Source organism: Mus caroli, unplaced genomic scaffold, assembly GCF_978045245.1.
Source record: "Mus caroli unplaced genomic scaffold, Mus_caroli_1 scaffold_17, whole genome shotgun sequence".
Taxonomy (NCBI): Eukaryota; Metazoa; Chordata; class Mammalia; order Rodentia; family Muridae; genus Mus; species Mus caroli.
In genome coordinates this window covers 91,307,514-91,330,466 of record NW_028227272.1, presented here as the reverse complement: position 1 = coordinate 91,330,466, position 22,953 = coordinate 91,307,514, and the positions used below count along the sequence as shown (strand labels likewise).

The 22,953-nt window shown below is 47.5% G+C and overlaps 1 protein-coding gene and 1 long non-coding RNA gene across 5 annotated transcripts in view; one reads left to right on the top strand and one right to left on the bottom strand.

Annotated features, from left to right (window-relative positions):
• The first annotated feature begins 919 nt into the window (after positions 1 to 919).
• Hlcs (holocarboxylase synthetase) overlaps positions 920 to 22,953 on the top strand; it is a 183,555-nt gene continuing 161,521 nt past the window's right edge. For 2 of the 4 annotated variants that reach the window (XM_029470265.2, XM_085832476.1), the window contains exon 1: positions 10,106 to 10,601. The gene's annotated coding sequence lies outside the window, so the exon portion shown is untranslated. Of the gene's footprint in view, positions 972 to 1,296; positions 1,675 to 10,105; positions 10,602 to 22,953 lie in introns of those variants that run through there. The other 2 variants (XM_029470266.2, XM_085832477.1) reach the window with 2 other exon arrangements.
• On the bottom strand, positions 13,765 to 22,090 carry LOC147000688 (uncharacterized). Its single transcript, XR_015045786.1, has 3 exons — positions 21,789 to 22,090; positions 20,403 to 20,526; positions 13,765 to 14,160 (listed from the first exon to the last, which is right to left on the bottom strand). It is a non-coding gene; the product is annotated as an uncharacterized LOC147000688 (long non-coding RNA).

Below are 22,953 nucleotides of genomic sequence, written 5' to 3'. Positions count from 1 at the left end.
CAATCCCGCTCCCTCCCTGCTTCCTGGGCTCATCACCAGTTCCTGCCTTCAATGTTGCCTTGACTTCATGTCGGGCTACAAGTGGAAGCAGAAATAATCCTTTTCTCCTCATATACTAGCACAATACTCTAAGTATCAAATATTATTCAGTCTGTATGTGCTCTTTATGTAAAACCAAGCCTACTAGCCTGCAGATTTGCCTTCAAGTAACCTAAGAATTATCTTGTAATTTGTTAGGAGACGTTTGATTTATGTAACTACGTTATATAGCTAAACACTGGGGCTGTGAGAAAATTTCTCAGGTGAAAGGAGTGGAAACAGTGAAGCGCTGTTGTAGGGAGCTATTTAAGCCTGAGGTGGGGTGGGTTCTCCTGTGGCCATCTCACAATTCCGACTGGATGGGCAGAAATGAGGGTAGCTTATACACCCACTTGGGGCTGCCATTTTAAGTGGGGACATCAGAGCTAGGCAGAGAAAGACCAAAGATCGTGTCCCCCCTCTATATATACCATATACTTATGATATTTTCTTGATTTATGCTGGGCTCAGCCTACTGTGGTTGTACACTTGGGTTATGTAAGAACCCCCTGCCTAGCTCTGGCTTTCCCAGCTGTCATAGCTGGGACCTGATAAAGTGGGGGTTGGCTCTGGAACTGAATTGCTAGACGCTGGGTGGGAAATCTGAGCATCTGTCTTCGGGTACTGGGAAAAGACGCCGCGGGGTGGGTACCCAGAAGCAAATTTGTATGGCACGCGGTGCAGCGCGAATGGCAAGCCTGGCTTTGCAGGGGACCGGGAGCTCGGGATCCAGTTTGCAGGGGCAGACTGCAGCCTGGCTGCGCGTCCCGGACGCACGGGCAGCTTTGCGCAGTGCGCATCCACGCGCGCTGCTCGCCTCGGCCGCCAGGGGGCGCAGCGGGATCTCAGTGCGACCACCCTGCGGAGCGGGCAGCCGCGCTCAGGGCTCCGAGGTAAGCGAGGCGCCGCGGCGGCCGGTGTCGGGGACTCGCCGGCGGGCTGGAGCCGTCGACCGGCAGGATGGCGGGCTGGGGCCGGGGTATCGTCCCGGCACTGCAGCGTGAGTCGTGCGACTGGGGCTTCGGCGCCGGAGGCGGAGCTTCCGGTGGGTCCTCATCCGGGGGCCCTTGTTCTACCACCACTGCGCATGCGTGCAGTCGCGCGACCGGAACTCGCTGGGAAGTGCCTCCCGCCCTCCTGAAAGGGAAAAGCAACTGCGTAGGTTAAAAAAAAAAAAAAAAAAAAAAAAATCCAAAACCCTAAATAATGTAAGAGACAACTGATAAATGATCAAAACCATTTCCAGTATATGTCACAGATGAAAGATTAGTGTCCATAATACGTAGATGGATCTTGAAGATTGAGGGTAACGAAAAAGTCAATTTAATGAGGGGACGGGAATGGCGGACGCGCACCACATGACGTAATGCCTGGTTTCTGCTGGGTGGAAGGATACTCGGTATCTCTCCAAGAGCCCGAGCGCAGCCTGTGCCTTCACCCCGCCGTGGGACTCCGCTATTCTGAGGGGAAACAGGCTCACACATCGGAGTTGATGAAAAGTGGGATCACTCCGGTAGAGGGAACTGATGATATCCATGCACTTCGCATGTATTTTTCCTGTACCCACTCACCCTTTAGGAACACCGCAGTGGGGAGGTATGTGAAACCTGGTTGCTCAGTGTAGTCGCCTGCAGGGGCACAGCTCTGCAGACAGCGTCAGAGCCAGCACAACAGTAATTGGTTGGATGAATCCGCAATGCAGCACCATTCGGTTGTGCAGAGGAGATGTCATCTGAGAGAGGGATTTCTAGATTTCACCGGCACATGGAAGAAAGCTAGGCATACACGAATGCTATATAACTATTATTTTTCGGTGAGAAGGGAGAACTAGTAAAAACTTAGTATTGTTTTTAATGAAAGAATGAAGGGAAGATTTAATGCGTTTTGCCATTCTAAAACCTGGGGTTTATCTTTAGCCAAATTACTCTGGAGTAGGGATGCAGCTCTGTGGGGGAGTATTTGTCTATCCTGAGTCAGGACTAGGTTCCGTCGCCAATACCTCTCCCCCCCCCATAAGAAAATAATTATACTGAAGAAATGAAAAGTGAAAGATCTCTTCAAATATGAAGAAGGTTTATGGAAAGCAGGGGGATTGGATAAGCAATGTTTATAAGGAAACACTGTCAGTGAAGTGGTACCATTATCTTCATTTGTGGTGTCTCTAAATTGTCATTTTTTATTACTTAAGAAAATAAACCAAAGTAAATCCCAAATATCTCAGACATTTTGTAATAGATACAAACTGTTTTTGCAATATTTGCAAAAAAATTTGCAAACTGTTATGAAAGCGTCAGAGTTGGTAGAAATATTGCCAGAGGGTTTTGAGTTTGCTGCTCGGTTGTCCATCCAGTACAGCTGAGGATCACCCAGCTTTTCTGTAGTTTATGAAGACATGGCTTCACAATGAACTGAGATGGGAAAGAATAATCTAAAGCTCACCACTTGAAGCTCTCAGCACAAGGGAGAGGCATCTGTTAGGGTCTTGTCTCTCCTTGGTTTGGGATCTTTCTCTCTCCAATACAAAAAAGGTTTTAACTCTATCATTTAGGTCTTTGTCTCCCAAGCACGCCTTAGGAAAGACTTTGTAATTCTGAAGTCCCCCCGCCCCCCGCGCGCTTTTCTCTGTCTCTGTCTCTGCATGTGTGTGTGTGTGGAGTGTGTGTGTGTGTATGGGACAAAGAGAGACAGAGAGAGCACTGTGCCTGTTTCCTGAGTAACCCAGAGGAGGATATCTATCACTCCTGGTCTATCACTCTCACTCCCTTGGGACAGAGTCCTTACTGATCTGGATGACAGCAAGTTCCAGCCACACCCCTTTCTTTTCTCTCCCTGACCCACACAGTGCTGGGGTTACAGGGGCGCATGTGGCTATGCCCAGGTTTTTAGGCGGGTGCTAGGGATTTGAACTTGGGTGTTTGCCCTTGGGCAGCTAGTGTCCTTACCCCAGTCCTGAAGTTTAAAAAACATTATTCCTCCCTATTGTGTGTGTGTGTGTACAGGTGCTTGTGTTTTCCTTGAATATATGCCTGTGTACCCCTTGTGTGGTGCCTGTGGTGAGCAGACATCTTCATGTCTGATCCTTTGGAATTGAGTTATAGACTTGTCAGTTCCAGTATGGGTGTAGAGAATTGAACCTTAGTCTTTTGGATAGAACAGCCAGTTCTCTTAACCACTGAGCCATCATCTCTTCAGCTCCATATCTTTTAAATTGCCACTTGTTTGGGCAAACATAGCATTCAAAAATCCCGATACCTGTTGGTATTATTTGAATCACTACAGTTGTGATGTTTTAACACAGCGATAGAAACCAAACTAGAGCAGAGGCCAACCTGGGAGATGTGAGACACCATTTAAACAAAACAAAACCAAAAACAAACCAGGGACCTCAGGCATGCAGGCTCCACAGACTGCCCAGCTCTCTACTCCAGGTTTCAGGTGTGAGCTTATGCTAATTTTAGCTTTGGGGTTGCTGCAACCTAGCAGCCTGCTAAATTAATACATTCTGAAGGTTCTACCGATAGTCAAGAGGATAGTAAGATGAACAGCGGAGGTATATGGTAAAAGGTTGTTAAGGTATGAACAAGCCCAAGCAATCTGGGGTTTCGAGCTCTACCCTTCTAACTACACAATCCTGAAGTTCTGATCAGTCAGTCCAAAGAACTCTCTAGGAACTTCTGTTCTCAGTCTTCAGTATGTAATGTGGACACCAAAGCTGCGAGGGGTCTTGAGCTTAGTCGTCGGTCATGGTCCCATGTAGCAGTTTTCTAAGTAGTGTGTGTGTGTGTGTGTGTGTGTGTGTGTGTGTGTGTTCGTGTGCGTGCACTGCAGGTTTAAGTAAATCATTAAATTGACTAAATTGAACGATAGTGCTGAGGTCCAGGGTCCTCACTAGGAGAAAAGGGGGCCCCATGGATTGGAATGACAGATTTTCCTTTGGATTTATTTTTAAGCAACTATTTCTAGGAGACTGGGAACAGGGCCACCCATAGGAAAGGGAATTCCCTGGACCCATATCTTTGTTTCTAAATATCATTGTGCCTGAAAAGGAGCCAGCGGTCCTTGGAGAAATGCCTCCTTCAGGGAGAGTGAGAGATGAGCCCGGAATGGCTCCTGCCAGAAAGCACAGAGGTGTCCAGAGATGATGGGGGCGCGCACACCAGAGGGCGTGGAGTTTCCTTTGTCAAGCCTGGCACCACCTGAGCGTGAGAGTGAATGGTGGCAGTACTGGATAATGACACTGAGGAGAAAAGACTTGGAGCCAGGGATGGTTTAGTGGTCAAGCATTTGCCGTGCAGGGTGAGCACTGGAGTTCAGAGCCCCAGAACCCACATAAAGGCTTCGTGACGTGGTGACGTGGTGACGTGGCCGGCCCATTCCAGCCACATCACTGAGCTCTGGATTTGATTGAGATTCCCTGCCTCAGTGAATAAGGTGGAAGAATGATTGAGGATTAGCCACCTTGCGTGCATGCGTACACAGGTGCAAGCACATCCACGTGCATTGATGTACACACACACACACACACACACACACACACACACACGCGCGCGCGCGCGAAAAGAAAAAAAGTCCGCCACTCAAGAGTGATTAAGGCAAATGAAACATAAAATCAGCCAGGTGAGCAGGGTAGAGGGTAGAATGGGGGGGGGGGGGGCATTCCTGAGCTGTAGTGGAACAAGCCTACGTAACGAGATGCTGGAGGAACAGCCCAGTGTGACTGTCGTGGTTCAGACACACAAACAACCATTGGGTGAATGACCAAGGAGTAAACACTACAGTTTCAGAGTGTCACTCCACAATGTTTTATGAAGATTAAAAAGGAATTTGTTGGACACACCTACACCATGTAATTGGAGTTAGCATGACCAGTGTGGATTGAACTGATGTCACGTGACAAAACTGGACACCCTGAAATGTCATCGTATAGTGAAGAAGGGTCACTGTCTAGAAAAGCTGATCAGCCAGCTGACCAACTCCCTGGAGACTGCCTAAAACCATTCACAAAAGCAGAGCCTTTTTGACCCATCCCCACCCCAACCAAGTCCCAGCTCCCTCTGCAAACCCAGGGAGAGTCAGCAACAGGGCTGGGGGGACACATTCAAACCACAGCAGATGCAACCTGATAGGCCTGGGAGAATCTTACAGCTGGCAGTCATTAGCTGTGGGGAAATTTAAATCTGAATTCAGTTACTGCAGCATGATTGGGTAAGAGACATGTTCTTAGGAAATACACCCCGATGCTTACGGATGAAGGGTCATGATCTCTGCAGCCGAATCTCAAATCATTCTGGGAAGAAGACATTCTGTACTGTTCTGCATGCACTGACGTTTGCTGAGTATGTTTCCTATGTTGAACACTTAAAATTTCCAGCTTAGGTGGTTACTCCTTAAAAAATTATTCTTCCATTGTTACCACTTGTAGGGCAAATGGCTAGCGTACGCCATGCTCTCTGTAAGCTGGTGCATGCTTTGTACAAAGGAGCCTCGTGTTCCTGGGAACCCTGGAAGTTAGAAATGCCCCTGGCACTATCCTGGGGCTGCTCTGACCTAGATTTAGAGTTTGGACAATGCAGTATCTGTAATTAGCTGGGGCGATGCCTCTAGGAGATTTTCCCAAGCAGTACCGTGTGAAGCATTGTGTGCAGAGATTCACTGGTCTCCAAAACACTTGTGGAAATCAGTAGAAACCTAAAATCTGAATGGAAAAACAAATAAATATGAAACTCCTGACCTTAAAATACTGAGTTGAGATAAAAAACCCACTGATAATGGAGATTTGGGTCAATGCCAGTATTTGGAAGAGTTTAGTGTTGTCTTCGTGTGAGCATGCAGTGTCACAAGCATATGTCCATCTGTCTTTCCACAATGTCATAATGTATTGAATAGCAATACTTTCAAAAGCTGTGTCAAGTTTCTTGGTCGCCACTTCCAAGTAATCCAGGTTTCTTTGGACAGCCGCTGCAGTCTTAGCTTCTTTGTTTTTATTTATTTTTATTTTATGTGTTTTGGTGTTTTGCCTGCATATATGTCTGTGCACCACATGTGTGCTTGTAGAGGGTGTTGGATCCCCTGGAACTGAAGTCCAATGGTTGTGAGCCACCATGTAGGTGCTAGGAAGTGAACCTGGGACCTCTGCAAAGCAGCAAAGCAGCCAGTGCCCTTAACTGCTAAGTCATCTTCCAGCTCCTAACGGATGTTTTATTCCAGTAAGTTACTAACTTCACTCTCAGGCCCTGTGTGTAATTGTACTTCATACTTGTGTGTGTGTGTTGTATGAGTGTGTGTGTTGTGTGTCTGTGTTATATGTGTGAGTGTTGTGTGATTGTTCTATGTGTGTGTTATATGTGAGTTTGTGTTGTGTGTGTTATATGTGTGAGTGTTGTGTGTGTGTTGTATGTGAGTTTGTTGTGTGTCTGTGAGTGAGAGTGTGTGAGAGTGTGTGTCTGCACCTGTTGTGTTTGTGTCTATTGTGTGTGTGTCTCTGTGTGTGTTGTGTGTGAGTGTGTATGTCTGTGTGTGTGCATGCACTGACTGTTATATACAGCATACAGATGTCACATTTGTGGGGGAGCACTGCCCTGCACCTCTTCTCTGCTCTCTGACCACTTGTGAATTTTGTAATAGCTACTGTCCACTGCAGAAACCTTCTCTGAGCTCTGGGAGCTGCACTAATTTATGGGTGTGGAGTAAGTGTTTGATGGGAAGTTTCATACTATTTCCATTCAACAGAGTAACAGTAAGAGCCTCACTCTTAGGGCTAATGAGCTTCTAGCCATGGCTTCTTGGCTAGATGCACAGCACCGAGCATGCAGTTCCTCCAGTGGGGACTGGCTTAAATCCAACCAGACAGTGGTTAATTATCTCCATAACATCTGAGCCACTAGTTCTCGCACAGGCAAATCTTCCCGTGCTGCTCCTTATTGCAGGGTTTGAAGCTAGGTGTCCTTACTCATGGTTCCCCCTATGCGGCCTGCAGAGTACCTCCGACACTGAAGCCGGGCTAGCATGGAGTAAACTCACTCGCTGGTCAGTACTAACTTGATTTCTCCGTGTCTGGTGACAGCTTTGTGTTTTCAGCAGCAGGGTCTTCCTATCAAGTTCTGAGGGGCAGCCAAGGGCATCAGTGATATTTTGTATTATTTTGGAGGTTTCTGGAACACTTCTGGCCAACAACTCAGACAGAGGTAGCCAATACCTGGCACTGGGGTTTTTATTTGTTGACTTATGGTTTATGGGTGGGGGAACCTCCATCCCATCACACACATACAGTATACACAGATACACATACATAAACACACACATGTAAAAGTTGTTCACCAGGTGTAATTGTTACCTCGGAGGCTTACTGTTGAATAAACTCACCCTTCCTAGCTCTTTCTGAACTCTGGCTGGCTGGTTCAACTCAGCTGTTCTGGCTCAAACTCCTCTCCAAGCTGACTGATCCAAACTGGCTTTTCTTGGCTTCTCATTGAATTGCTTTGCTTGGTCTCAATCTGTTCTAATCTTCTGGCTCCTCATTCTCTGGCTGGTTCTGTCTTCACCTACAGCCTGTTCCTGTAAAACTGCCTCTTCTCTCCTCTCTCTCCCTGCTCCCTCTGTGGTACCCATAAGTAGCCTCTCCTTCCAATGCTTTTCTCCCGAGAGTTGGGCATATTCTATCTCTGACTCTTTCTGTCATATCTTTCTCTGAGTCATCACTTTGTGGCTGTTTCCTTCTACAAACTAACTTTACCTTCATTGTTTGGGATTAAAGGTATGTACTAAGGGTGGTTCACATTCCAGTCTGAGGGATTATAGGTGTGTCATTCCAGCCGGATCACACTGATCTAGAAGGTCTTTGGATGTGATCCCTTGACAGAGCAGCTGCTTTGCTGGATTAAATCTCCCCTCCCCACACCAACCCCTCTCTCCCTTAGGAAATTTAGCTTGATTGTTCAAATGAGAAATGCCCCCCACAGGCTCAAGTATTTGATGAACATGTGGTACCTAGTTGGTGGTTCTGTTCTGGGAGGTTTAAGAAGTGTGGTCTTGCCGGGCAGTGGTGGCACATGCCTTTAATTCCAGCACTTGGGAGGCAGAGGCAGGTGGATTTCTGAGTTCGAGGCCAGCCTGGTCTACAGAGTGAGTTCCAGGACAGCCAGCTACACAGAGAAACCCTGTCTCGAAAAAACGGGGTGTGGGGGGGAAGTGTGGTCTTGCAAATGAGGAAATATGCCACTGGGGACATTTGAGAGTTCATAGCCTCACCCCACCTCCAGTTCACCGCCTGCTTCATGCTTGCTGTTGAAGGTCTGATATTTCATTACAGCAACAGAAAGGTCACTATTACACTTATAAACTAAGAGGTTTCCATTTGGGTTTTCCAAATATCTAGTGTTAGTTTTCCATTACCCCATCTTCCCCTCAGCCCTACCCTCTGTCCCTCTCTCCAATTAAACCTCAATCCCTATCTCCTTCTCCCCCCCTCAGATCACCTGTGTTCTACTATCCCCCCCCCCCAGATCATAATTGTTTCCCCAGTAATGGTCTCTTTCTAGTTACCTGGATTCCAGACGTACTCCAAATTAAGTACACAGATCTAAAGCTTTGACACTAAGCTCCACCCATGCGCGGAGGGCCTGCGATGTTTGACTTTCTGGGTCTGAGTAACCTCACTCAGTACAATGTCTTCCAGCTCCATCCATTTGCCTACAAGTCTCATTTTTCTTTACCACTGAATAAAATGTCTTTGTATATAGTTGCCACGATTTCATTATCCATTCACCAACTGATGGGTATCTAAGCTGTTTCTTTGTTGTAGCTGTTGCAACTAAAGGAGCTGTGAATATGGGTAAGCCTGTGTTCTGAGAGCAGAAAACAAAGTCCTTTGGGTTCACGCCCTGGAGTAAATAGCTGGGTCAGTCCTATGACCAATCTACTTGTAGTTTTGTTTTGTTGTTGGTTTGTGCTTTTTTCCCCTTTGAGGAATTGCCACACCAGTTTGGTCTGCACCAGTTTGCACTTCACAAGAACCAGTCGACATTAATGCAGATATGTTCTAGCTTTTGCTGGGACTGTCCTCTTCAGTACTGTGTGAGCAGGCATGGGGAGAGGCAGGCAAGCTCTGAAGAAGAAGGGGTACAGAACCTTTGGGTGCAGGATATTTGTAGCCACGGAGAACTGTGTGTTTGAAGATTTGGATCACCTTTGAATTGCAGGGGCACTGGGAACCCCAGCAGGGACAGGAAGCCCCTGGAACTTAGGTACAAGGTTCTGTGCAAAGCACCCACAATGAGGTCCCTGGCCTCCCGGCGCTTCCCAGTCTCAGTCCCTCACCAGAAGAGTGTCTCAGTTAATCTCAGGTGCCAACCCATATCATACCCAGAATAAAGAATCCCCCAACTGGGCAGTGGTGGTGCACACCTTTAAACCTAGCACTTGGGAGGCAGAGGCAGGCGGATTTCTGAGTTCGAGGCCAGCCTGGTCTGCAGAGTGAGTTCCAGGACAGCCAGGGCTACACAGAAAAACCCTGTCTCAAAAAAAAAAAAAAAAAAAAAAAAAAAAAAAGAAAAAAGAAAAAAATCCTCCAGTTGTACCAGAGCCTGGCTGCACACATCTGTAATTACAGCTAATGGGGATCAGTGAATGTTCATGGCTTGCTTAGGTAAACTGGTAAGACTGTCTAAAAATAGTATTATAAGGAGAGATGTGTGCCTGTGCCTCCTGTGTGTGGGGGGGGGGTGGGGTGGGGGGTGGGGGTGGGTGGGTGGTAGACAACAGAGAAGGCTCGGGGTGGGGGTGGGTGGGTGGTAGACAACAGAGAAGGCTCGGGACTTCTTGGAACTGTTGACAAGAAAATGAAGAAATTGGGGGTGGGACTCAGAGGTCAGAATCAAGACCCTCTCAGGCCTCCCCTCCCTAGGGGAGAAGGGTAGACTAGAAGAGTTAAGTATTGGGAAGTTGGAACCTCCCTCACAAGGCTGAGAGGAGGAGGAGGAGCTCTCTAAAGGGGCTGGATCTGCTTTCTTTTCTCTTACCCACTAAGCAAAACTTTCCATGGGGTTTGTTACCTGCGGGGGTCGGGGGACAACCCGAAGAGCTCGAGCGTCCATCCCAGAGGGTTCTGAACCAAGTCAGGCAGGCACAGGTGTACAGGCAATCCGTGACAGGGTCAGCAGGGTACTGCAGGTTTCCATAGGGAGGAGACGTTTTGATCACTGAGGCTAGCATCCCTGAGGACAAGCCTGCTGTGGGGCAGGCTGAGCTACTGAGGAGCGACCCTGTGTGCAAAGGGCCCCCGGAGTGTGGCTAGAGGTAGTCCTAGCACCGTCTGAACCTGGCTGAGGTGTGTCCGGGATCTGGGGCTGCGGGGATCTGGCCCTTCCCCGTGGTCTGTTCCTGCTCACGAGGCTGCCACCTGCCTGTGGTTGGCGAAGACGCGCCACCCACTCCCGTGCATTTCGCCGCTTGCTACCGGCTCCAGGAGCTGCGGGTAGCTCAGGCCAGGAGCACCGGTGAGGGATTGTGGCCGCCGGGTTTTACAGGTACGTGCTGCACGGTGACCGTGGCTCCCACTGGGGACACACTCCCTTTCTAGCTCCACAGGAGCTAGCGGGCTTGCCTAGCTCGGCTCCAGTGACCTGGCTTTGATGTTTCTGTTTGTCCCCCCAGGGGGAGTTATTTATAGACAGGAATAATTTCTTCACAGCGGGGCCCTCCTGGCTTTGCTTGACCGGTCTGGATACTGTCATCTTTTCAGGGCCAGGATCTGGTAGGAAACCGGCGGTGGAAAGCCAGCTCAATCCAGCTGCCTCATGCTCTCTGCCTCTTAAGTAGTTAGCTTCTCTCTGCACTGGGGTTTACTGTTTATGAACGTGGGGACACCTCACCCAGTCGATGAAGTGGGAGTGGGGCTCACCCCTTTTCAGCTTTAGCCCACAGCCACTGAGGTGGTTCTGACTTTGGAAATCTGTGAATGCTGCTCGGTGGGCAGGAGATAGTGGCTCTAAGGGCTCATCTGGAAGCTGTGTGTACTGTTCAAGCCCAGGTCCCCTCCGATTGTTAGGAGCGGGCCTCCGTTCTGCAGCCTGTATATTCTGTTGTAAAGGACCCCCCACTCCCCCGCGCTCAATGAAGATGGATTTACTTGCTGTGTAGAAAGTTTTGCGAGCAGTTTGCTTTCTAATAGCCAAGCAGGCAAAAGAGATGGCAGCTGTGCCTCACTGGAAAAAAACATAATGGAGTTTTAGGTTCCGAAACTTCTGTTGAGAATCTACTGGTGCAGGCATGGTGCTAAACACCAGGGCTGTGGTGGGATGCCTTGTAAGCTGAGTCATGTTGTAGCCGTCTTGGGATCTGAGTGTCAGAGTTGGGGGGTACAGAGGGAGGCAACCAGAAACTATCTAGTTTGTGTCCATCCTTTTTAAAAATTGAGGTTAGGAATTTTCTCTTTTAAAAGCAATATTTCTTTTATTTGAAAAAAAATATTTATTTTTTATTTTATGTGTAAGAGTGTTTCCCTGAATGTGTATGTATGTGTGTGCTGTGTGCATGCAGTGCCTGCAAAAACCAGAAGAGGGCGTCTGACCCACCATGTGTATTCTGAGAATGGAATCCGGGTCCTTGTCCACATTGAGCCATCTCTCCTGCCCCGTGTTCAAAAGTGTGTGTGGCCGAATGTGAGTTCTGCAGGTGGAACTCTGCTGTCAGACCTGCACAATGAGCACTTTCCCTATTAACATCTTGCTGGCTCAGGATATGAGCCTTTCTCTGCTGTCCAGGCTGGCTTCCAGTGCCTGGTCCTCCCATCTCAGCTTCCCTAGTAACCAAACTGTATTTATCTGCCAGCATGCCTGGCTGTCACTTCATTTTATTTTTTATAGGTGGACTCAGCAAGATGAAGTAAATTGCTTATGGCTACATAGTTATTTAGGAACAGAAAAAGGAGTGCTAATAAAATTAAGGAGAAAGTCACTCTGTAATACTTATTCTGAAGTCACCCTAGACTTTACTAAAGAGTTGCAGAAATAGCACTAAGAGTTCTCTCTCATCTCTCCTCAGCTCCCATCAACGTTGACATCTTTCTTACACAACCATGGATTAATCAATCCTAACTCAGGTTAATGCAACGTACAAACGCAAGTGCAGGTTTCAGATCTCACCCGTTTTCCCATTAGTGTCTTTTTTTTTTTCCTGGTCTAGGATCCATCCCAGGATTTCACATTGCATATCAAACCTTTATTTATATATTATTATCACCATCATCACCACCACCACCACTACCATCATCATGTGTGTGCAAGCATGTGCACTGCTCTTGAAGGACAGAGGACAGCTTTATGGAGTCGTTTCCCTCCCCATTTTCACATGGGTTCCTGCACTGAACTCACGTTGCTAGGCTTGCTTATTAGCGAGGTCCTATATGACTGTCTTAGTCACCGGTCCATTGCAGTGAAGAGAAACCGTGACCAAGGCAGCTCTTTTTTTCTTTATAAGAGAGAGCATTTAATTAAGGGCTTATTTACAGCAGGCAGCAGACAGGCATGGCACTGAAGCAGTAGCTGAGAGTTTTACGTCCTCTGTCCGCAGGGAGGGAGGAGGGGAGGGAAGGGAGGGAAGCCGGGGAAGGGAAAGATGGAGGGGGTGGAGACTGGACCTGATGTGGCCTTCTGAAACTTCAGAGCTCACTCCTAGTGGCATAGTTCCTCCAGTAAGACCACACCTCCCAATCCTTAATGAACAGTTCTGTTCTGTTCCGACTAAGCATTGAAGTATGAGTGTCTGGGGGCCGTCCGCAGTCAAACCAGCACACCTGGGAGCTATCACGCCAGCCTTATTATTATTGTTTTTTTTTTTTTAAAGTAAGTTTCTCAGGATGTTTCCTGAAGGCCTGAAACTCCCTTTGTAGTCTGGGCTGGCCTCCACCTCCCGGGTGCTGGGATAATAGATATCAGCATCATGCCTGGCATTGAACTTTTATTAAGACAAAAACTGACAGAAATATTCACATACATCTTAACACATGCTGAAAACGATTTTACAGTGTAGTTCTATTTGCAGGTCTAGACAATCAATACTAAAAATTGATGGATCTCATGATTCAAGACAGTATTTTGGACATCAGTTAATCTGAAGATTTTAAAAATATGGAACGCTTCACGAATTTGCGTGTCATCCTTGCACAAGGGCGGCATTGAACTTTTAATTAGTAAATTAAAACTTTCTTTTTTTTTTTTTTTTAAGACAGGGTCTTACTCTATGCCTGGCCACCTGGGAACTTACTATGTAATAAAGGCTGGCTTCAAACTTAACAGCCATCCTCCTGAGTCCCGTGAATTACCATTAGGATTATAGGCACGAGGTACCACTGTTGGCTGCTGAGCTTTTTAAGTTTTAATGGTGGTTTCCCCTACTTCAAGTTTCTGCAGCTGGTACTGAATTATTGACATTCAGTGTCTGTACAGAAAACCCATCCCAGGTCTCCTCCTCCTCCTCCCCCTCCTCTTCTTCCTCTTCCCCCTTCTCTTCTTCCTTCTCCTCTTCCTCCTCTTCTTCCTTCTCCTCCCCCTTCTCTTCCCCCACCTCTTCCTCCTCCTCTTCCTCTTCTTCTTCCTCCCCCTCCTCTTCTTCCTCCTTCTCCTCCCCCTCCTCCTCTTTCTCCTCCTCTTCCTCCTCCCCCTCCTCTTCTTCCTCCTCCTCCTAGCTTGCACTTGCACTTTCAGAGCAAGCTGTCTCCTGGGGTGACCTTGATAATTCCCACCCACAGCTTTCAGGTGTGTACAAGTTAGGGACAGTCCCAGCTCCTCCGCGCTGCATACAGAAGGTTGTCCTCAGGGCTTACAGTGACAAATCTGGACTTTTAGTAAGGTGCCTTTAGTAAGGTGTGGATCTTTGATGATGATGTATGCACATGTGCGTGTGCAGCTGTGTGCGTGCCATCAGCATATGTGTGAAGCACAGATGACTTACGGTACAGCCTTCACTATGGGTTCCAGGGTTGAATTCAGAGCCTGTGTGGCAAGTGCATCTCTCTACCTGCTGAGCCACTGTTCAGGTCTTGGCTCTCAGTTGTCATCCTCGTGGGAACTGCATTCATCCAGGGAGCTAGAAAGACATAGATTCATCCCTTAGCTTCCTCACTTGTTTTTTTTTTTTAAGATTTATTTATTATATGTAAGTACACTGTAGCTGTCCTCAGATACTCCAGAAGAGGGCATTAGATTTTGTTACGGATGGTTGTGAGTCACCATGTGGTTGCTGGGATTTGAACTCAGGACCTTCGGAAAAGCAGTTGGCACTCTTAACCACTGAGCTATCTTGCCAACCCCGTTTTGTTTTGTTTTTAATTTATTTATTCATTTACTCATTTTTCAATTTTTTGAGACAGAATTTCTTTGTGTAACCTTGGGTATCCTGGAACTAGCTCTAGAGATGAGGCTGGCCTTGAACTCACAGAGATCTGCCTGTCTTGTCTTATTGGGTATCCTGGAACTAGCTCTAGAGATGAGGCTGGCCTTGAACTCACAGAGATCTGCCTGTCTTGTCTTATTTGGTTTTGAGAGCTGGGGAAAAACAGTCGGTTACTCTAAATTCCACTTTGCGTCTAGGCAAAAAGATGGCCACAAAGGCCATTTTGCACTGTATATCAGTTTTCTATTGTTTTAATTAAAAAAAAAATTATATATGTGAGTACATTGTGGCTGTCTTCAGACACCCCAGAAGAGGGTATCAGATCCTATTACAGATGGTTGTGAGCCACTATGTGGTTTGTGGGGGTTGAACTCAGGATCTCTGGAAGCGCAGGCAGTGCTCTTAACCTCTGAGCCATCTCTCCAGCCCTCATTTAAGTTTTTGATGGAGGGGTCTCCTAAAATCCCCGTTGGTCTTGACCCTCCCACTTTAGCCTCCCAAGTAGGCTTGAGTCACTATACCTATCTGTTTTCTGTTGTTACAGCATCTACTGAATGCTGGGCAATGAGTAAACTTTACCCAGCTCACAGTCTTGGAGTCTGAAGGCCAGGATTAGGTAATCCCACTAGTCTGGCTTCTGGCAGAGCTTTCTGGGAAACAGGAAGGGAAACGGTCATGTGCAGAAGCAAAGCACACCTATTGCTTTGTAACATCACATCCTTGAGAACTGATCTGAATCCTGTGGGAACTCCATTAATCCCTTTGAGGGTAACAATCTGCCATGACCTCTACACCTTCCTCTAGGCAGGCAGTTCTACCCTGCAGCCCAAGGGCAGCCATGAATGCCACCCGACACAAAATCACAAACTTACTGCAAACATTGTGAGGGTTTTTTTCCCTTTTAACTTGACTGTCCAGTCCTCAAGTGTGACTCCTCTAGGTGAAAATGCCTACCACAGGGCTGGAGAGATGGCTACATCTTTTAAAAAAAGAGAGAAAGAAAATGCCCACCACAAGGTAAGAAGGTTGGACGTGCCTGCAGCTGGCCATATCACTGCTGCACTGGGCACCAAGCCTCTGGTTCTCAGCCTTCCTAACGCTGCAACTCTTTAATTCAGCTCCTCATGCTGTGGTGACTCCCAACCGTAGCATTATTTTTTGCTACTTCATAAGTGTTATGAATTGAAATGTAAATATCTGTGGTTTTTGATGGTCTTTTTTTTTTTTTTTTGATGGTCTTTTGTGACATCTGTGAAAGACTCAGTCCCCAAACGACCAATAGGTCACTGCTGCTCTAGCACATGAACCCTTAGGGACCAACAACATCAAGCCACAGCACGAGCTCACTGAGAGGCCTGGGCGTATGAAATGCCTGGTGCGTGGTGGGTACAGGACTGTGGTGTGGCTTATGAATGAATGGAAGCTGAGCCAGGCCTGAATGGTCTGAATCCCCTGAGGAGAGGAACAGCAGGCATTTGGGCAGGGATCAAAGGGACCAAGGAGGCCATTTTAGAGTAAAAAGATTAAACATGGCTGTTCTCCTGCTGGAGAAACAAGTGAGATGTGGAGGTAGGGCGTCAGGGCTCTAAAATGACCAAATTCTGGTTGAGAGCATCACAGAGAATATGCTCTTGTGAGCACAGGGAGGAGAAACCAGGAGCTGACTTGTCGAGGGAAATGCATTTAGTTTTATTCAAGTTGCCTTTGAAGAAGTGCCAGCCAGCACTACAGTGAGGTGTGGACGTGACACGGTAGCACTGGAGTCTGGGAGAGGACAGCATCACAGCAGTGGGTTGTGGTGGTGGCTGAAGCCAGCAGGGTGGGCAGGATCCTCAACGATAGTGGACGTTGGGCTGGAAGTTGGCGCAAAGACCTTCCCAAGCCTGATGGCTCAAAGGTGTTCATCTGCCAAGGGTGCTGTAACAAAGGACTGCTTAGTCTGGGAGCTAGAAGCCCAAGGTGGGGTGACCAGGGCTGGTTGTACCTGAGGCTTTTCTCCTTGGATGGTGGTGACAGCTTTCTGTGTCATTGAATGATCTCTCCTCTGCACACCCATGTCCTTTGCAAGGACAGTAGTCACACTTACTGGATTATGCCCTCAGTTTACCTTAATCGCCTTTGGAAAGGCTTCGCCCCTAACTACAGCTGCATATGAATTTTCAGGGGTTAGGGCTTCACTGTATGAATTAGGGGTGGGGGTACAATTCACCCATAAACACTGGACTAGAAACAGGACTTTGAACATTGAAAGATCCACAGGCTGGCTACTGGCACCCTACACTTCCTGCCTTTCCCTGATGGGTCCCAGAGCCAGTTGATTCTAGAAAGCTTCAGCCTCAGGGATCTTCAGCCACAAGGTGCTCCCCCACCCTCCCTCCTCCTCCATCTTCCACAGGAGGGACTGGTGGGTTCTGGTTTCTATCATGTGGCCTGGGTCCCGGAGCTCTATGCCCAGCCCCACGGTGGCAGAGGCTCTGTGCTCTCAGTTTAGGTCTAGGCTATGTTCTCAGTGGCTGCATGCACCGTCCTGAGGCAGAGGTGTCTGTCCTGCTCTGTCACCGCACTGCACTCTCATCAAGCTCCAGCCAGCCCTCTCTGGTGAATCCCCTTTGTCTGTGTAGTTGCTTCTGCTGTCCAGCAAAACTGTGGTTGGAAAGCCACAGATGCAGAAACTCAGCACAATTGCTTCTGCAGTGCTGCAGATGCAAAATGATGGGGCTTACAAAGGGATCTCTGATTGCCAGACCTGTTTAATCCGGTTCTTAGCCGATTGTGTTTTCTAATGCCTTGGGGTCAAGCATCAGGTTGTCCACCAATGCTCTTACCTGCTCATGGAGCCCTGTGCATCTTCAACCTCTCTGTCTTGCCTAACTACGTCTGATGAGTCTGGCATTCTTTGTTTACTTCAGGTCTGAATGCTTTATCAGCTAGTTGTGTTTCTGGTGTCTCTTTCACATCGAGTGTGTGCCTCCAAATAAATGGATGGTCTTAATCTGCATTTTTTAAAGGTTTTTCTTTTGTTTTTGTTTTTCTTTTTTTAAATCTTATAAGAGCATGGGTGTTTTGCTTGCATGTATGTCTGTGTGCCAGGTGTGTGCCTGTTTTCCAAGAAGGCCAGAAAAGGTCATTAGATCCCTTAGATCTGCAGTTACAGACAGCTGTGAGCCACAATGTGGATGCTGGGAACCAAACTCTGTCCCCTGGAAGAGAAGCCACCGCTCTTATCTGTAGAGCTGTCCCTCCAGCCTGAGGATTTTTTTTCCCCCCGGAGACAGGGTTTCTCTGTGTAGTCTTGGCTGTCCTGGAACTCACTTTGTAGACCAGGCTGGCCACAAACTCAGAAATCCACCTGCCTCTGCCTCCCAAGTGCTGGGATTAAAGGCGTGGGCCACCACGCCCGGCTAGCCTGAGGATATTAATGTTGGTGTATTCTTCCTTTCTGTTGTTTTATTATCCTTGCCATTCTAGGTAGTTCTTAAGTATGGTGTGTGTGTGTGTGTGACAGAGAGAGAGAGAGAGAGAGAGAGAGAGAGAGAGAGAGAGAGAGAGAGGGAGAGAGAGAGAGAGAGACCCAACAACCTTTGTGTGGAGGTCAGAGGACAAATTGACAAATTGTGAGAACTGATTTTTCTCCTTTCTCATGGTCATGTGGGTCTCAGGGACTTGGCAGCTTAGTCATCAGGCTGGCCCATCTAATGTGTTAATGTGTTTATATTTGAAGATCAGAAAGTATTTTCTGACAACTTTGTTTTTTTTTTTTTTTTCCTTTCTATACTATCTTAGAGTTTTATGTTGTGAACAGACACCATGACCAAGGCAAGTCTTATAAAGGACAACATTGAATTGGGGATGGCTTACAGGTTCAGAAGTTCAGTCTATTATCATCAAGGCTGGAGCATGGCAGAATCCAGGCTGGCATGGTGCAGGAGGAGCTGAGAGTTCTATATCTTTATCTGAAGGCCACTAGGAGAAGACTGGCTTCTAGGCAGCTAGGAGGAGCCCACACCCACAATGACACACCCACTCCAACAAGGCCACACCTCCTAATGCTGCCACTCCCCGAGCCAAGCATATACAAACCATCTCATTCCAATCCCTGGCCCCCATAGTCTTGTTCAAACATATGACTATGGAGGCCATACCTAGTCAAAGCACAATTTTAAAAGTACATTATATCAAACTTCTAAATACCCTATAGTTTATAGGAGTCTCAACAATGTTAAAAGTCCAAAGTTCAAGGTCTCCTCTGAGATTTATCCAAACACTTAAATTTAATCCCCAAAGCAATACAGGAAACCAGTTGGGCAAAGTCCAAACTCTGCATCTCCATGGCTGATGTCAAAGCGGTTTTCAGATCTCCAACTCCTTCTTCATCTTTGTTGATTTCAACAACGTTCTTTCTCTTGGGCTGGTTCCACTGCATGTTGGAAGCTTTCCTCAGCAGATAGCCCATGGCTCTGGCATCTCTTACATCTTGGAGTTTCCAAGGCAACTTCAATGTTACAGCTTCTTTTTTCAATGTCTGGGATCCACACATGATTTGCGCTCCTCCAAAAGGCTTGGGTCACATCTCCAGCCCTACCCTCTGTATCACTCTAAGCTCAGGTTGATCCACTTGATCAGGTTGCTGCTGTTCTTGGTGACCATCTCATGGAATTGGCATCTCCAATCGTCTGTGGTCTTCTGCTGTAACAAGGCTTCACCAATAGCCTCTCATAGGCTCTCTTCATGGTGCTAAGTCTCAGTTTCTTTGTATGACCCCTTCAGTCTTGGACCATCAAGTACAACTGAGGCTGCACCTTCACCAATGGCCTTCCCTGGCTTCTCATAGTGCCAAGCCTCAGCTGCTCTCCACAACCCCTTCATGCCTTCAAAACCAGTACTACTTAAGTGACTCTTACACATTACCAAGCCCAGCTCTAGCACGAGGTACAACCTTGGCTATCTCTGGAACACAGCTTCTCTGTTCTCTCAGAAAACACTTCCCAGAAGATGTCACCTCAGTGATGCTGGTCTCTTCTCAACCACAACTAACTTCTTAGGTCCAGCTACCCAGCATCTGTTGTCCCAGGAGTCCCTTCTATTCTGTACTCTAAAGCTAGAGCCACATAGCCAAAGCTGCCAAGTTCTGCTGCTTGCTGGGCCTGGAACATGTTCCCCCTTATTCTATTACCAGCTTTCAGTTTTCCAACTCTAACTGCCTAAGCTTGGCTGTCTTGGAACTTGCTCTGTAGATTGACCTTGAACTCAGAGATCTGCTTGGCTCTATCTCCTGAATGCAGGATTAAAGGCATGTACCACCATGCCTGGACCTAAACTTAGCTGGGAAGGATCTTGCCCCAAGGTCACCACTCCCTTAATTCAACTTAATATCCTTGAACACAGGATTCAGCTCCATTTCACTTCCTATTGCCCCTTGAACCATATATTTTATATTTTTCCTTTCTCAGCTTGCTACACTTGTTTAAAACACTCTTCACGAGACTTAACCAGAGAACAAAGTCTATGATTGGCATTTCTGAGACTTCCTTTGTCAATGCAATTAATCTGAGTCTCTTCACCTTTGCTTCAGGCAAACTCTTTAGCAGCCATGTTTTTTACCAAAATTCCACCAAACAGTCTCTAGACCACATACTAAAATTCTTTTCCATTGAACCCTCTTGGGCCAGGTCTGCACGTTTCAAATCACTCACAGTAACAAAGTTTTCCATATTCCTACTAGCATGGCCAATTAAGCCTCACTTAAAACATTCCATGGCTTTCCAAATCCAAAGTCCTCAAATCCCCATTCTTCCAAACAAAAAAAATGGTCAGGCCTATCACAGCAATACCCCAGTCCCTGGTACCAACTTCTCCCTTTGGGTTTTACTGCTGTGAACAGACACCATGACCAAGGCAACTCTTGTAGGGACAACATTTAATTGGGACTGGCTTACAGGTTCAGAGGTTCAATCCAGTATCATCAAGGTGGGAACATGGCAGCATCCGGGCAGGCATGGTGCAGGAGGAGCTGAGAGTTCTACATCTTCATCTGAAGGCTGCTAGCAGAATACTCGCTCCCTGACAGTTAGGACAAGAGTATTAAAACCTGTACCCACAGTGACTCACCCACTCCAACAAGGCCACACCTCCATTCCGTGAGCCAAGCATATATGAACCATCACATATATACACATTTAAAAATAAAAGTAAGCCGGGGCCTAGCAAACACAGAAGTGGATACTCACAGTCAGCTATTGGATGGGTCACAGGGCCCCCAATGGAGGAGCTAGAGAAAGTACCCAAGGAGCTAAAGGGAACTGCAACCCCATAGGTGGATCATTATTATGAACTAACCAGTACCCCAGAGCTCTTGTCTCTAGCTGCATTTGTATCAAAAGATGGCCTAGTAGGCCATCACTGGAAAGAGAGGCCCATTGGACTTGCCAACTTTATATGCCCCAGTACAGGGGAATGCCAGGGCCAAGGGGTGGGGGTGGGTGGGTGGGTGGGGGACTGGGGGGGGGAGTGTATTGGGGACTTTTTGGATAGCATTGGAAATGTAATTGAGGAAATTACCTAATAAAAAAAAGACAAAAAAAAAAGTAATCAGTATGGAGATCTAGCTCAGTGGTAGCATGGCACTGTGGGCTGTGCCATCCCTGGGTACTGCACAGTATAATAAAGATAGAGTAAGCCATGGTAAGTCAGCCAGGAAGCGTGGCTTCTTTGTCAGTCTCCTGCCTTGGCTTCCAAGATGTAAGCTAAAGCAGCTCCCACCCCAGGTTTGCTTTCATCAGTGTTTTCATAACAGCCATAGAAAGAAAACTAGAACAGTGTCCTAATTAGGTTCACTGTTGCCAAGATGAAACATCACAGGCAACAGTAAGCCGGGGAGGAAAAGGATATTTGGCTCACACTTCTGCATCACAGTCCATCACTGTAGGGACAGGAGCTCAAGCAGGACAGGGACCTCAGGGCAGGAGCTGATACAGAGGCCACGGTGGAGCGCTGCTTAGTGGCTTGCTTAGCTTACTTATAGAATCCAGGGCTAATTTATGTTTGTGGGTCGCCAAAACAAGAGGAACTGTATTAAAGGGTCACAGTATTAGGAAGGTTGAGAACCACTGCACTACAAGCACAGCCCAGTCGTATAAAGGCACTTTCTCAGTTGAGCTTCCCTCCTCTCCAGTGACTGCAGCTTGTGCCAAGTTGACATAACGCTATCCAAACAAACACTACTTGGTAGTAATTAGTGCCTTGCAGGGAGCCACTTCCACCAGGGGAAAGCTGACTGCCTTCCTCTCAGTACAGCCTGCCCTCCCGTCCTCAGTGACATGTACCTTCCTCATGAGCCCAATCGTTTCTTCCTGGACCCTCCTGTTAAATCTGTTGTTGCTCCGCCATCTGACCACAAGTCTGAAGTTCTGTGAGTGGACTTCTCTTTTCTTTTCCAGACACAATTTCTTTGTGTAGCCCCAGCTGTCCTGGAACTCACTCTATAGACCAGGCTGGCCTCGAACACAGATTAGCTTGCCTCTGCCTCCCAAGTGCTGGGACTAAAGGCGTGTGCCACCACTGCAGAGTGAGTGGCCATTTGAGATGAGCAGATCCATGGCCAGTGTACCTGACTGTTGTTAACACATTATGCTGCTTGTTTACAGTGCGGGAGCAAGGGTCAGGGCAGCAAGCAACTACAAATGGTTTGTTCAGAGTTATTGTGGATGGGAGGCTCTGGGGAAGAAAGCTGCTTTTTTTAATTGCTGGGAGAATTTTGCTTCCCCTGGGATAGGCCCTCTGGGAATCATAACTGATGTTCCCTCCTTCCACTGGGCTCAGGATGCCCACAGTTAAACTGGTAACAGACATGTAGTGGGAATACCTCGGGGTTTTGTGTGTGTGTGTGTGTTCTTCATATGAATCCATGTAATTTACCCGGTAGCACTTTTTGAAGGTTTAGCATGATCTAATAAAACAGCCACACCTGATTTACCGAATGGGTCGGGTAGAGGCCGTCAGTCTTGTCAGTTCTCTGATTTGTAATGTGTTGATAGTTCGCAAATACTGGCTGTTGACATAAACTTAGGCCCAGTGCCTCACTCATCTCCACCCTCAAGGAATGGAGGCTGAACTTTGACTTGATCAGGCTATCCACCTCCCTCACCCTCTCCGCCCCCCCCCCATACTTTCCCAGTCCCTCACTACTCTGCCCCTGTCCCTGTATGTCCCTAGCACAGCCCCTCTCATCTCCCCAGTTCACTCTGGTTGTGCAGCCCAGGTCTCTCCATCTCTAGAGCACACCTTCAATCTCCTGGCTCACCCTTCCCCCAGCCCCTCTTGGAAAAGCCAGCCTCCTGAGACCAGACAGTGACCTCTCTTCCAATGCCATCTTCAGTCCTGCCTGCCCTTTCCATTCCTGTAGCCTCTCTTTACCCGAGGCACCCTCTCCATGGTCCTGACGCCCCCAGTTGCTACCCAGCCTGCTGCATCCTTCCACCTCTAGCGCAT